Genomic DNA, 16,137 nt, shown 5'->3' on the forward strand with positions numbered 1-16,137 from the left:
GTCCTATTTCATTACAACTGCACCTATGGCTTAAATTGAAAACAACTGTTTTTGTTATCATATTGGATTTAAAAATAGGAAAATGATTAAAGCCATGAAAATGCTAATTTCTTACAACTGCAAAGATATTAGCTTGTTTTCCACCGGCAAATGTTCAGTGGAATCTAGAGGTCTCCAGTTGAGGGAAGTGCATTCTTTTCTGAATTAAATTTACAAAAACTCATTGTGGAGTTCATTTTCACAGAGAATAGCTGTCTGCAGGCGCAAGGAGGTAAATCTGGAGAATTCTGAGTATTCTGTGCAGAGGGAAATGCAAAATTTTATGGTACAATGGCAAACAGTTTAGTGAAAAAATTGTGTGCAAAATTACGGGAAGTGAATAAGAAGTAACATCCCTAGCAGCCTTAATACTTTAATGTAGCTATTAGAATAGTGTACAATTTAGTTTTAGAATAGTATACAATTTGGTTTTATTTAAAATAGCCATTGCACTTTTTTTTAGGGTTAAAAGTTAATAAGAAGTTATGCACCTACCATAACGTTACATGTTAGTTGTCTTCATCTCGCCTTCTTTCTTGCTGGATGGGTTTGGAGCCGATCCTCTGCTCTGACTCAGCCTTTTACTAAAGCTCGAGAGCTATTTACCGGCTTGAGGCCTCCCCTTATCCCACAATGCTAGACGTCAGATATCCAGATCTCGTTTGGAAGAGCTAACACCATGGAAAAAAAACACTAGTTCCCACCAAAGGTTTACCTACAGTGCTACAAACAGAGGAGGACATAACCTAAAAACAAGGTCAACCATAGGAAGAATGCCTCAAAAGGGATTCTTCTCGGTCCTAACCAGGCTAGGGGGATGGAGGGTGGGATGCAAGAAAGAAGGCGAGATGAAGACAACTAACATGGAACGTTATGGAAGGTACATAACTTCTTAATGTTAAGTTGTCTATCTTGCCTTCATTCTTGCTGGATTGGACAGCGTCCCTAGCACCTTAGCCCTGGGTGGCTCATCGAAACAGACTCTTGAGCACAGTGGAACCAAAATCAGCTCGACTCCTGGAGGCCATATCCAACTTGTAATGCGAAATGAAGGTATGAGGAGTGGCCCATGTTGCTGCAGCACAAATAGATTCCATTGGAAGTCTAGCCTGAAAAGCTACCGACGTAGCCAATGCTCTGGTGGAATGAGATTTTGGTTTTGAAGGAAGTTATGTATGTCTCAGTTGGTAGATCAAGGTAATAATAGAGGCCAGCCACCTGGACAAGGTTACCTTAGAAACTGGCAGGCCCTGCTTCCCCTCAGCATAGGACAGGAAGAGTTGATCTGATTTTCTTGACTGTATGGTCCCTATCCAAATAAAAATGTAACTGCCTATGAACGTCCAAATAGTGTACCTTTTGTTCAGCTCTGTTTGAATAATTAGGAAAAAAGACAGGAAGATCAATAGCCTAATTGAGATTGGTCTCTGAGGGTATTTTGGGTAAAAAGGAAGAATTAGTCCTGAGTGAAACTCTATCTTTGTGAAAAATAAGATATGGAGGATGAACACAAAGGGCTTGAAGTTCCGATACTCTTCAGGCCGAGGTGATGGCTACTAAGAAGAGTGTCTTCCAGGAGCGTAACTTTAAGGAACAAGAAGCTGCAGGTTCAAAAGGAGGGAGAATCAATGAAGTTAATATCAAGTTCAACTCCCATGGAGGGGGGATCTTTAACCGGGGTCTAAGTAACATAGTCCTCTTTAAGAAAGGCCTTACAAAGTTTGTGGGACATGATATTAGACTCTGATAGGCTAACGTGAAAATTTGCGATAGCAGCCAATTGGACCCTAATGGTGGCAGCTGAGGAACCTGCTCGAAAAAGTTCCGCCAAAAAATCTAAAACATTATGGACAGGGGCTGTAAAGGGGTTTATCTTCCTAGCCTCTGCCCAGAAAGAAAAACATTTCCACTTACTAGTGTAGGTCTTTCTAGTAGAAGGTTTGTGCGAAGAAAGTATGATTTTGTGCACTGGCTGAGAAACATGTGGAAGCCTGGCTAAGGTTGGAAGTGGAGCAACCAAGCTGCGAGGTTGAGAGAGTGAAGGGATTGGTGCAGCCCGCCCGACTGATGGATCACGAGGTCTGGCACTGGGTCCAGATTCCAGGGCTGCTCCAGCAGGTGATGATGCAGGAATGGGAACCAAATTTGTTGAGGCCAGTAAGGAGCAATGAGGATCATCATGGATCCCAAAGCGGTCACTTTCTGAATCAGTTTTGGAATTAAGGGAAAAGGAGGGAATGCATAGAGCAGACCCCGGGGCCAACCGTGAACTAGAGTGTCTCTGGGGAAATGGCCTGGGAGGGGGAAGAGAGTGAAGAAGTCACTGCACTTGCTGTTGAGAGGGGTTGCAAAAAGGTCGCAGCAAGGTTGACCCCATCTGCGGAAAATTTTGTCCGCTAATAACGGATTGAGAGACCACTCATGAGGCATAAGGATTGCTCTGCTTAGCCTGTCCGCTATGACGTTGGACTTCCCGGGGATGTGCGTTGCTATCAGAAACTGCTGAGAGGAGATCGCCCACTGCCAGAGTCTGAGTGCTTCTCGACATAAGGGATAGGACCTGGTTCCGCCCTGCTTGTTGATGTACCACACTACCGACATATTGTCCGTCTGAACTGCAATAGTCCCGGTAGGTAGAGAGTACTGAAGAGCTTGCAACGCTAAAAGTACCGCTCTCATCTCCAAGACGTTTATGTGCAGATGGTACTCTAGGGGTTGCCAAGTGCCCTGGACAGTCCTGCCCTGAAAATGCCCCCACACCCACTCAGGGAGGCATCTGTTGTCACCGTGGCAACCAGAGGAGGAAGTACAAACTGTCTGCCCTGAAAAACTTGAGGGGAGACCATCCGCCAAGAAAGGTGGTCTTTGCATGATTGGGTCATTATTATGTTGTGAGACATCGGAAGCTGTTGAAAAGACCATTGGGTAAAAAGCATCCACTGAAGAATCTGCATGCGAAAACTAGCCAGGGGAAGTAATGTGATTGATGCTGCCATGAGACCCAAGGTTTTCAGTACAAATCCGGCCTGAATTCTCTTGCATTGTAGTAACGTTTGAACATGTCGGCGAATGTCTAATACTCTTTCTAATGGAAGTTTTGCCGACAGTTCTTTTGTGTTTAATATGGCGCCTATAAAGGTTATAGATTGACAAGGCGACAAAGCAGACTTTTCGAAGTTTATAGAGATACCTAGCTCGGAGCAAGTTTGGATGGTATAATCCCTGGCTCGGATTAGATGATGCCTGGTGGAAGCAGTTAGGAGCCAGTCTAGATATGGAAACACCTGGAATCCTCGCCGTCTCAGGTGAGCCGTAACCACTGCCATGCATTTGGTGAACACCCTGGGGACTGTGGTGAGACCAAAGGGCAGGGCTCTGAACTGATAGTGATTGGCTCCCAGCCGGAAGCAGAGAAACCTCCCGGAGTGTCTGTTCATTCTGATATGGTAATACACATCCTGAAGGTCTATGGAGCACATCCAAATGTCCAGACCCAAAAAGGGTAGAATGGACTGAAGTGTGACCATCCAGAACTTCGTTCTTTGAACAGATTTGTTTAACCTGCTGAGATCCAAAATGGGTCTCCAGTCCCCTGTTTTCTTTGGTACCAAAAAGAACTTGGAGTAAATCCCGGATCCTTGCTGGTCTGCTGGGACTGGCTGGATAGCTCTTTTTTCTAGCAGTTTTGAAATTTCTAGTACTGCTTGTTTCCTTAGACCGGGTGGAACATCTGGAAGGGACCTGTTTGTTTGCATGGGGGTGTGGACAAAGGGGATTTTGTAACCCTCGGATATGATAGATGAGGAGTCGCCAGGCTTCTGGGTACAGTGACCATCTTCCCCCGACTGCCTCCGAGAGTGGACAGTCGGGCAGCCCCTCAGGTGTGCTGAAAGGGTTTGTCTGAAAAAGATTCCCTGCTACCCTGATTTTGTGGACCCCCTCTGCCCCTCGGGCGGCATCTGTTGTTCCCTTCTCTGCCCCTGGAGAGAAACTCGCCACATGTGTCAGGCACGACTCCTTGGGGTTTGCAAAACCACATTTTCCCACTCTTCTGACCTTTAGGGTATGGTCTAGGAGGAGTAGAAAAACGGACTCCCACGGCAGAGAGTCTTGCTTTCCTGATCACATCTGGTAAGGGTATCCTTCACTTGTGAAGCCAACCATCGAAGGGGGTATTGGTGAAGGACACCTTAAAGGGGTCAGCAAAGTAACATTACCACATCCAGGCATGTCTTCTCTAAGCCACGCCTGTGCCTGCGGCTCTACTCACCCCATCGGCTGCATAAGAAATGAGCCGCATGGAGGAATTGACTATAGAATTAAGGGTCGCCAGATGGGAGTTAATCTTTTCCTGAGACCCCGCAGCAGATAGATCCTCAAGGGTATCACCCAGTTCCTTAAGGAGATCTCTCTGAAGGCGGGTGAAATGGCACAGATAGTTCAGCGACCACATGGAAAAGGTCGCTGAAGAGAACATCCGCTTTCGTACCTGTCCATTGTCCTAGATTCTTTATTAGGTGGATGGACAGGCACTGAAGGGTCAGCCAACTCCTCCTTAGTGGCTGCTGCAACCACCATGGCATCAACAGGGACACCCTTTGTAAGAAACTGTTTACTGGACGGGGCTGTAATGAATTTTGTGGGCCTGCGGGGAGTTGGTTCCACTGTGTCCGGGGCCGTCCACGCCTTCCGAGCCACTACTTCCATGAGCGGGTCGAAAGGCGGGGACACCCAGGAGGTGGAAGGGTGAAAACCAAATGCGTTCAGATACACAGACTCATCCTCAGAAGAGTTGAGGGCGGCCCAGTTCCCCCTCTGCTTAAGGATCTCAAGGATGTCCGAGAAGGAGACATCCTCAGAGGGGGACCTTAGGGACCCTTCTGAATCCTCCAAGTCGGTGTCAGAGGTGACTGACTCGGGGGAGTCAACATGCTTCCTATTACATTTTCTTCGAGGGGGCTCCTCTGAGAGATCAGGGGAGGCCTCGGAAGAGGAAAATACACCCAATGGGGCTACTTGGAGTGCTTGTTCTCCATGCTTGGGGTCAGGAGGGTGGACAGAGACTGCCGCAGGCACCACGGGGGGGAAGAGCCGAAGAGGTCGATCGCGGTGCCGACACCGGAGTCAGCACACTCCTCATGATCATAAAGGCACCCCTATCAGGCAGAGAAGAGTGTCCTCACTCCGAAGAGACATGAACCCCTCCCAGCACCGAGAGGGATGGCTCCGAGGCCGAAGTCGGGGCCGAGCTCACCTGCACCGAGGCCCCGAGGGGGAGAACGGGGTCGGACAAGGGTCCGTTGCCACTCGCCCCCTCGGAGCTGACGAGGGAGTCTCGGCACCTGGATCCCTCCAAGGACGGAACCAATGAAGAGGTCGGAGCCAACGAAGGAGCCAAAAGGTGGGGTATTGGCTCCGACGTACCGACGAGTCGAGTCCCAACAAGCTCCGGCTCCGAACACGGTAGTAGTCGGAGGAGGAAATGTTGAAGAAACAGGGATAGCCACAGTCTGGTGAGAAGGGCTAGTCAACATTCTGGCCAGTGCCTGCGACTTAAGGAGCCTACTGACCACCCTCTAAGTCATGGTCCGATAGCCTGGAGGACCGAGAGGAATGGGATCTATGGCTCCGCTCCGATTGTAGTAATGGGGACCTGGGAGCCGAGCGAACGTACTCTAAAAAGGGGGATCTCGAACGCTTTTGGCTCAGAGAAGGTTCAGATAGCAAAGTTGGAGCCGACTGAGGTCTCGAAGTGTCAGTTCCGTCCGGAACCAACGAGGAGACAGAAGCTCCATTCGGCGTCGGCTCCGAACAGGGAGCCGATGGTTTGGCGGGCTTTAAGGATTTCCCAGATGAAGGCTTAGCTGGGGATCCTTCTGGCTTTAACAAGCCTCTCAAAATGAGCTTATTCCTACGCTCCTGCAGGACTCTCAGACTGAAAGCATGACAGACCGAACAAGAGTCCTGCAGGTGTAGGGGGTCCAAATAATAAACACAAGTGTGACCATCTGTCAGAGACATCTTCTGACAGCACGAGTCACACCTCTTGAAACCTGAAACCTTGGTATCATTAGACATGATAAAAGAGATACCAAGGGAAGATAAACTAGTGCTTAAAACACTATACACAGACACACACGCACTAGAACTAACAATACAATACCACTATAACTACAACAGTTATAAACAAAAACTTAACACAAAAATTATATATATCTATATATCTATATATATATATATATATATATATATATGTGTATATATATATATATATATATATATATATATATATATATCTAAATAACAATACTATAAAGAGACAGGCCTAACCACTACCCCAAAGGGGGGGGGGGGGAGAAAACTAACAGAAAAAAGGAGATCCTAAGTGGGGTCTAAAGGGATTACACGATCTAATATAACTAATAGAGAAAAATATCTAAAAATAACAACTCTGACAGTAAAACAGCAGTAAAAGAATTATACGACCTGGAGCCGGTAAAAAATGCAACCTCGTAGCTGAAGCGGCAAACGAGATCTGGATATCTGACACCTAGCATTGTGGGATAAGGGGAGGCCTCGAGCTGGTAAATAGCTCTTGAGCTTTAGTAAAAGGTTGAGTCGGAGCCGTGGATCAGCTCCGAACCCATCCAGCAAGAATGAAGGCGAGATAGACAACTTAACATTGTTTTCTGAAAGTATACCTTTGAAGGGAATACAAAGAAGAACAGGAAGCAATCAGTGCAAACAGGAGCACATGCTGTAGCATGCACTTCAGTATGGGCAACCTTAATTTTAGGTTAGATAATGCCTGTAGGTGAAGCCATCGCTTTGTGGCACATATTCCCTTCTGGAGGGTTGAACGTCATACTTTTGAAGATGCAAGTAATTTTGTGTGTTTCTTCCTATTTAATAGGAAATGGGGGTATCAAAACAGAAAGTCTTGAAAATGTCACATAGGTTTAAATGGAGATGAGAATAACAACTGTACAAAAGCTCAGACTGTCAAACATTATTATATGCATTTAACAAATGAGGGAAATACACACAAAAAAAAAATCATGTACAATAGGTGGTAACAATAGCTTTTTATCATGGTGTCTATGCTGTCCATATTATTCTGGAATGTGAACGGCTTTAAGATGTACAGATACAAAGAGTAAAAAGGTTACACAGACAAACCAGACAGTATCCCATGGGTATCTATTACAAGATCTTCAAGGTATCACACAGTGGAAACTAACTTGGCTAGGTGTTTCTTGCTGTTTTTACTATTTGATTTGTATATGTGACCTTTTTAGTCTCTGCTTTAGTTGTTAGTTGGGATATTTTCCAGACACTAATGGTTATGGACATCATCTGGGTATGAAGACCCTGTGTTTCTAGAGTACAGTCAACAGTCCACTTATGCTGTGCTGACGAGGTCATAAGAATGCAAAAACATGCATTTCTATAGCTAGTGGGGTTTGGCTTTACTGGCCTGAATGAATCTATAAAGACTTAAAGGAAAAAGGTAAAAAGTTATGGACATTCAAAAGCCATATCACTGAAACATGATGCCCTTAATGAGCCATTTGCTTATATACCATGGGCCTCTATTATACAAGGTGCAAAATATATCACACAGTGTAAACTCTAGCTTAGCTAGTTTTTTTTTGTAGTTTTTAATGTACAGATACAAAAGAAACAGCACTGAATTATATTAGGCAATGCAGAGTGCAAATAGCAATGCTGCAGGAGATGCATTAGGAAAGAAATGAGCAAGTGAATTTGACAGAGATAATTTCATAATGGATATTCAGCACCATATCAGGAACAGCGGAAAAGAGGATAGATGAGGAAAGACAAACATGGTAGATTTATGGTAGTAAAGGGTTATTAGCAAGGGAGGAGGGCTTACAATGGCATGCATTTATATTCCACCGAAAACTGCTATTATGGAGCTTAAGAAATTTTTGGCATAAATAATCAGCTTTCAGCAGGTAATGTTATTTATAGGTGGGGAGTGGAATTTTATTTGCAATAGTGAGGATGTATCAGAGGCACCTAGAAGGGACAACAAGAGGGTAGATTTCTGAAGAAACTTATTAAAATATTAGGTATGGAACATTTAAATTCAGCAGTAAAGAACTCTGACAGAATTTACATGTTATATATGGCGGTAGCATTGTTACCTCACAGCAAGAGGTTCTCCCATTCGATTCTCGGCTTGGGAGTGTCTTCTGTGTGGAGTCTGCATGTCCTCTCCGCGGTTGGGTAGCGTTCGAAAGACATGTGTGCGTAAATGGGCGTGCCTTCGTTGAAGGTTGGGCATCGAGCTGGCACCTCGGCATTTTGTAAAAATCTACTGCCAATCATTAGTGGACTAGAGTTCCGCTGTGGTGACTCCTTACCGGGAAAAAGCTGAAAAGACAAACAACATTCCCCAAGGTATAATAACTGGGCTAAACTAGACAGGACATATTTCACAGGAACATATGAATTTAATTTAAAGCTTCAACACATCAATAATTATTTTTCATCATGCACCAATAAAAGCCAAGATGAAAATACAGGGAAATGAACTAAAACTAAGGCAATGGTGCTTTCCTACCTACCTCTTAAAAAGAGGAATTTAAGGACTGGATAGTGAAATTATTTGAGCGTTATTAGAGAAGATAGGAATATCTTCAGATGTTATATAGCTAGTGACTGGGGTAAAATGAAAATTTAGATTAAAAATTCCGTCAAAATGAAAGAAATTGATATGAAAGACAAGGAGCAAATACAGAGTGCTAGTGAGAAAATAAGGGAGCATCTGGAGAATATGCACAAGTTTAGGAAGCTTGCAGTTAAGCAATTATTTTTTTTTGATAACTCCAGAGCAAAAAAAACTTTTAGCAAGAGGACTTAGACAAAAGAACATTGAAAGGTTTGTCGCCAAACTTAGGGAACCTTCAACAAGAAAAATAACCAGAGATCCTGTAGAGATTTTAGAAATATTCTGGAAATTTGATGAAAATTTGTATAAAACAGATAAAGTCAAGAAAGAGTACAAAGAGAAATGTATACGGAATACTTAATTATGCCAATATTAGAGGCAGAAGAGGCTCAACTAAAAGTTAAGATAGGAGGTGATGAGATTAAAATAGTAACGTATAATTTAATCTTCAGGAAAATCTCCAGGAACAGATGGCATTTCTGTGGAAGTCGGGAAATTAGAAGGGAAGAATGTGATAATGATCTGAATGACTAACAGTATTTTAAAAGGAGAGAAAGCACCAACATCTTAAAAGAAAGCTGTGGTGGCTATGTTACCTATAGATGGCAAAGACCCTTCAGACCCAGCGTCATATAAACCTATTTCAATTTTAAACCATGATTAAAGTATTTATGTCTATACTAGCTAAAAGAATAGCAAAGGTGTTGCAAAATTTGACAGATATGGATCAGTGTGTTTTTGTGGAGGGAAAGTGAATATTTGACATTAACAAAGTACAGTTGTGCAAAATCTTGCCATAATGGTAGATGTCCTTCTCTTCAGTGTTGCAGTATTCTTTACAATTGGTGTTGAGTATTCTTTACAACTGGGAGTGTGCCAAAGCTCAGAAAGGAGAGAGGGAGGAGGAGGAAGGACCAGCAGAGCTCTCTAGGAAGGCATGAAGGACAGCCCTAGCAAAACCAGATCTACCTCGGGAAATTCCACCCAACTTGCAGTGCTTGGTAAATGTATGCACAGAAATCCAGGTATCTGCCTCAAGAACAGACTTAGTATCCAAACCCTTGAAAAAAATAAACAACCAGAAGTCGTCACAGCTCTAGTAGAATGAACCTTAACAGAAGGAAGGCTCTTATCATGAAAGGAACAACAAAAAGAAATAGCTTTAGAAATCCAAGAAAAAATAATTTGATTGGACACAGCCAATCCTAAGGAGCAAGGATGAAAGGAGACAAAAAGCTGATCAGATTTCATAAGACTTATCCAAATAAAATCTGAGTTGTCTATGCACATCCAACATTTGCAGCACCTTCTGACCAGCAGATTGCAGAGAAGGGAAAAAGTGGGCAAATGAATAGAATGATTAAGGGACAACTCATTCATTGCATTAGGCATAAAAGGATTTAGTATGCAAGGACACCCTGTCCTTATGAAACACCAAAAAAGGAGGTCAAGCGATAAGGGCTTGAAGCTCAGACATCCATCTGGCAGAAGTAAGGGATAACAAAAGTACAGTATTCCAAGAGCAATGTTGCAAGGGAGCTGAAGATGCAAGCTCAAAAAGGAGATGGAGTCAATTTTTCCAAAACAAAATTATGATCCCAGGAGGAGAAAACAGGTTTCCTGGGAGGCTTAATATGAAGAAAACCTTAAGGAATTGTTTAGTCTTAAATCTAGAAGCTAAAGGAGGAGATAAAGACAGATGAGCAGAGATAGCGGACAAGTGGGCCTTAACAAAAGAATAAGCTAAACTAGCATTGAGCAATTCACAGAGATAAGAAAGAGCCAAAGGAATACCCACCGAAAGTGGATCCAGGTTACGATAAAGAAACCAAACAGAAAATCTCTTCCTATTTATCCAAATGGATTTCCTAATATTGGGTTTCCTGACCTCCTGCAGGACTCAAAGCACAACCTCAGAAAAAAAGGTGTGTATGAGGTATCAAAAGCCTATCACCAACAGTGTCAGTTGAAGAGTAGACAGGTGAGGATGGATGAGAGATCCCTTGTCCTGTGCGAGTAGATCTCCCCTGTGAGGTAACTTGTGATGATTACCCGTTGCTAAATGCAGAAGAGGGAACCAATGCTGTCTCGGCCAAAAGGGAATCACCAACAAGATTTTGGAAGCATCCTGTTGAATTCTGAACAGGACTTTTGGAATGAGGGAAAGCGTAAAGAAACATTCCCTTATAAGAAAAAGATAGGGTGTCCATCTTCCAAACCAGATGACCTGGGACTCTGGCACAAAATTAGAGGAAGTTGCCTGTTCAGAGGGGAAGCAAAAAGATCAATTTGTGGAGTACCCCAGTGATGGGCAATGTCCAGAAACACACCACTGTGAAGCATCCATTCATGGGGATTGAGTTAAGGACCTGCTCAGTGTCTGCCACAATTGTTTGACCTGAGGGAATGCAAACTGCCTGAAGAGAGACTTGATACTGGACAGCAAAGATCCCACACTAGGAGAGCCAACTGGCAAAGAAGATAAGATCTGTCTCCCGTCCCTGTTTGTTTACATACCACATCACTGTGGTATTGTCTCTGAATACATTGAGAGGTCCTAGGGAGAAAAGAAGATGAAAAGCCTGAAGCTCCAGCAGAAGAGCTCTGATCTCTGACAGTGATGTGCTCTTTCTGTTGAAGAGATGGCCACACCCCCTGCAATTTTAGGGAGCCAAAAGCTGCTCCCCATCTCACATTTGAAGCACCTGTGAACAGCTCCTGAGAGAGAGAAGAGGGGGATGTAAAGGGATCCCTGGATTTAGAAAACTGCTGGATCCACCAGTGAAGTTTCTTCTTGAGACAAGGTAGAAGAGGAACTACAAATTCTAGGGGATGCGCATGTTGAAGCCAAACTGACATCAGAACATCCTGAAACTTCTTTATGTGGAGCTTGGTCAGAGGGAGCATAGGGATGGTGGATGCCATAAATCCCAGAGCTCCCAGAAACTCCCTATCTATAATAGAGGCAAGAGGAAGAAGTGTTTGAATGAAGGAAATGAGTGTCAAGGCTTTGGGAGGAAGCAGCGATGCCCATATAGACAACTTCAGGATCCTGCACCTCAAAAAAACATGGTCTTCAGGAGGAGTCAGAAAAGACTTTTTGAACTTTATTGTGAACCCCAGGCATTGCAGAAGGGAAATGGGAAAATGAAGATTTTGCAACAGGACCTCTGGAGAGTATGCCTGAAACAGGAGGTTGCCCAAGTAAGGAAATACTTGGATCCCCTGAATCCTGCAAAAGGCAATCGCAGGACCGAAGCATTTGATGAATACCCTTGGGGCAGTAGAAATGCCAAAGGGCAAGGCAGAGAACTGAAAATGCCAGGAAGCAACAGAGAAGCACAAGAACTTCCTGAAAAGGGGATAGATAGGTATATGGAGATAAGCATCTTTGAGATCCAGAAACACCATACAATTGTGAGAAAGCAGAACAGGGAACAAAGTCTGAAGGGAAAACAGTCAAAAGGAGGGCACTTAAGAAAAGTGTTTAGATGAGAGAGGTCTAGAACTGGTCTTCAAGTACCTTCTTTTTTAGGTACTATAAACATCCTGTAGTAAAAACCTCTCCCCCTATTGGACACAAGCACATCTCAAATAGTACCCTGAGCCAAAAGGTTCAGAAGCACCTCTGGTAAGGAGGAGAGTTGTCCCTGAGGTGGCTGAGAAACACCTATAAAAGGGGGAAGGGATTTCCAAACCATAAAATACCCCTGGCGAATAATGGACAGGGCCCAGAAATCCTAAGTAATCTGTAGTTCTGTAGTCAAACAGGAAGAGAGAGAGACAGAGAGGAGCAAAGAGGAAGGGGAAAGTGATGGGAAGAATAAGATAGTCAGACAGCATCTGGTTCATCTGGAAAAGGAGACTTCTGAGGCATTGTAGTCGGAGTAGCCTTACCAGGAGCAGACCACTTACCACTCTTTTTATCTTTAGAAGGAGGGCGAGATTACCTGCAAACAAAGGCTGGCTTACTGACGTAGTTTCCCTGAAATTTAGGCACAGGAGAATTAAACGCAAGTTTAAGTTCCTGTAAAGCCTTGACCTTATCCTGAAGGGACTGAAACATAGCAGCAGCAGCTTTATCAAACAAGTGTTTATTATCAAGAGGGCCATCAACTTAACCTCCATATCATCAGGCAAAGGTTGAAGCCGAAGCCAAGTACACCTCCTCATGACTGACCCAAAAGTAGTAGCCCTAGAAGAAGCCTCTGCTGCATAACTACACTTGACGGAATGAAGAGCCACCTGGGAGAAAGTCCCTAACCCTCAGTCTGGAAGATCAGAAATAACCTGACAGGTCTGGGATAGGACATCCAACAAATACTTGGACCTATGGGTCTGATAATTAACAGCCCTAAAAGCCAAGATATAGCAGAGGTATAAAACCTTCTTACCTAGCCATTCCATGGTCCTACTATCTTTACCAGAGGAAACTAATGTGGGAGAAGGAAGCAATTGAGAGGGGTTCTCAAACTACAGACCCCACTGAGGGGTCAGCAGAAGGACACTTGTGCAAAAAGTTAGTCCTCAGACACCCTATAGCAACTACCAGGTCTCTCGGAGCAGGGGGCTGAAAGTCTGAAGTCTTAGACTCCCTAAAAATATGTACAACAAGCCAACCAAAATAAGAGAAACAGCAGAAGGTTTAAAGAAAATCCATCTCCAGCAACTCATAGCATCTTTTATGAATCTCAGAAACCTGAGCACATTCCCATTTAAAGAAGTCCAACATCTTGGAGAGCATGTCCCCAAAAGAAATCTCTTCAAACGGGAGCATCAGGACTGGTAGATTCCTCTTCCTCTGATCCACAGCCCAAAGGAGAGGGAATATGAGAAAAGTAAGCTAGGGAATCCCCATATAAATCCAGCTCTTCCTCAGAAGAATCCTGTTCCCTGGGTCCTTTTAGGGCAGTAGAGAACCAAGGGGGGGGGGGGCTGGAACAGAAACTCCCTGAGGAGGTTTCAATGCCATCAAAGTAAAATCCTGAGTGGACTGACATTCACTTTGTGAATCCTTAGGAGCACAAGTAATATGTTTAGTCTTTTGCTTTTTCTTTAATGGAATGCCTGCCTTATAAAATTTGGATGTCTCTGACCCAGAATGGCATTCAATAATGATATTGACTTCTTCCCTGACTAATATTTCAGGAACACCTCAAGGCCCCTTGGTGATAATTAGCTGTACTACCCCCTGAAAGTCTGAAATGGATGTCTGCAATATATCCTAGAATATGCTTAAAGTCAGATCCTCGCCAGACTCCAACCTGGTCGCGCCAAAGAAATCCAACGATAAAGCTGGGCAAACCTCCAGGCATTCACTCACCTCAGGAGGGATATCTGACAGAGGCTGAACAGTGGATGATTCTAGGTTAGGCTTCTGGCTTTCTTCATCACTGACAGCTGTCCCACCATCGTGTCTTTCGCAAGAAGCTTAAGACAAAGGTTTTCAAGATACAGCTCCAAAAACGAGTAGACTATGAACGGTTTTAGGTACAAAGGCCTTACAGATGGAACAGGATGTATGGTCATGCATGGCACCAAGGCAAAAGACACTGTTCGTGGCAGTCTTTATGGGGAACCTCTCTCTCAAACTAGCATTTACTCTTCTTCGATGACAAGAAACCAGACAAGCAGCAATAAAAAAGATAAGTAAAAAAGAACACCAATGGGGCACTGATCTGTAATGGTTTGGTGAACCAGCAATGGAATGGGCATTCAGACCAAAGCTCAACTGATGGTGTTTTGACTAGTAGCAAAAGTTCTGAGAATGGTACATCCAGATGACACCTTAATGCCCTGTGCTATGCAAGGAGCATAAGTTTGATGTATGGCATACCTTAAAGCAACCTAAAGGCTTTGGTATACTGGCCAGATGTTGAGCCGCACTTGGCAGTGGATCCCTAATGCAAAGAATACTGCAACAGTGAAACTGAAGGACATCAATGTTGACCCATAAGAAAGCAGAATGTAAGAAAATATCTCAATTGTTGGTGGGTCTTGAGGCAGAGAAAGCATTTGACAAAGTAAGCTGGAATTTTATGATGAGGGCCATTGGAAACATTTGCATCCCTGATACAATATATTTAATTAGAAGGATATATGAAGGATTGGAGGCAAGAATTAAAGTGTGTGTTTCTTTCAGATAAGTTTTGTTTGAAAAGAGGAACCAGGCAAGCGTGCCTCTTTCCCCTTTATTTGCCCTATATTTAGAGCCAGTGGCAAAGTGACCAAACCCAAAAACTCAGCAGGAAAAGCACTACTCTCCTGCGTTATATCCAGATTATGGAACAATACCCCTCCCCCATAACCACACTACCTTCTCACAATCACTCCAAGACTGCACTTAAAAAGTCTCTAGTTATGCCCATTCACCAGTCCCCACTAGTAACCCTCCTTTTACCTCCCCTACATCTCCCCTCCCCTAGCCATCATGCCTCACACCGGCTGATCATTGCATTCCTTCCTCTGCAGGCTCTGGCTCACCCTTTACCCTCCCCTCTTCACTCAATCTCTCAGACTTGTTATAAAATGCATAACTACCTCACTTCATATCAACTCCAAATACATATCCAACTGACTTACACCTAGCTTCCTCTCACTACCATATATACTACTCACTCAGTTCTCCTCTCTTACTCCTCTATCTTCCCCTTCCATCCCATTAGCCCTTCTAGCTTGTTCCACCTTTGTGTGAAGCTTCTGCTTAATATCTGCTGAAGTTTAGTGCAATATTTGTATGCAAGATTTAGGTATATGAGTTTAGAACAGTACCTGTTTGAGCTTAGTACTATCTGTATATATATCCTACCTTTATTCCTAGCCTCCAGCTAGATATTGGTATATCTGTTCATTACCATGTGTCATGTTGTATGTACAGCTAATGTTTGCTGCAGTATGTATTTGCTATTGTATGTATATTCAATTGCTCTTCATGTACTCTGCTGCTCATTTATTTTTCTGTGGAGCTTTTCTCCCTGGGCCTCCACTGAAAAAGGACTTGTGGCCAGTTGGAATTTCCCAGTAAATAAATGTAAATAGATAAATAAATAAATAAAACAAGGGACTCAGAAATGCAAGGATATAATTTGTATGGTAATCAAGAAAACTGGTTTTATTTGCAGATGATATTTTGTACCTGATAAATCCAGAAAATGATCTCAGTGTGTTGCGAAAAGGATAGTTCTGTAAAATCTTACCATAACCATAGATGTCCTCCTCTTCCATGTTGCAGTATTCATTACATAAAGTACTTCCTGCCATAAATGATCCTGACATCCGACCAGTATACAAAAGCCTTTTACCCCTGCTAGTTACGTGGGATGTCACATATAGGTTCAAGGTAGGCAACGGCCATAAAAGTGACATTCGCGTGTACCATTCTCAGAACTGAATGCTGTAGG

The 16,137-nt window shown here is 43.6% G+C and overlaps 1 protein-coding gene across 1 annotated transcript in view; it reads right to left on the reverse strand.

The window, feature by feature from the left end:
- LOC122804987 (unconventional myosin-X-like) overlaps window positions 1-16,137 on the reverse strand; it is a 2,302,513-nt gene that overhangs the window by 1,888,726 nt on the left and 397,650 nt on the right. The gene's annotated exons all lie outside the window — the stretch shown is intronic.

The sequence above is a fragment of the Protopterus annectens genome, chromosome 6.part0, assembly GCF_019279795.1.
Source record: "Protopterus annectens isolate FY-2018-M chromosome 6.part0, PAN1.0, whole genome shotgun sequence".
NCBI classification, from domain to species: Eukaryota; Metazoa; Chordata; order Ceratodontiformes; family Protopteridae; genus Protopterus; species Protopterus annectens.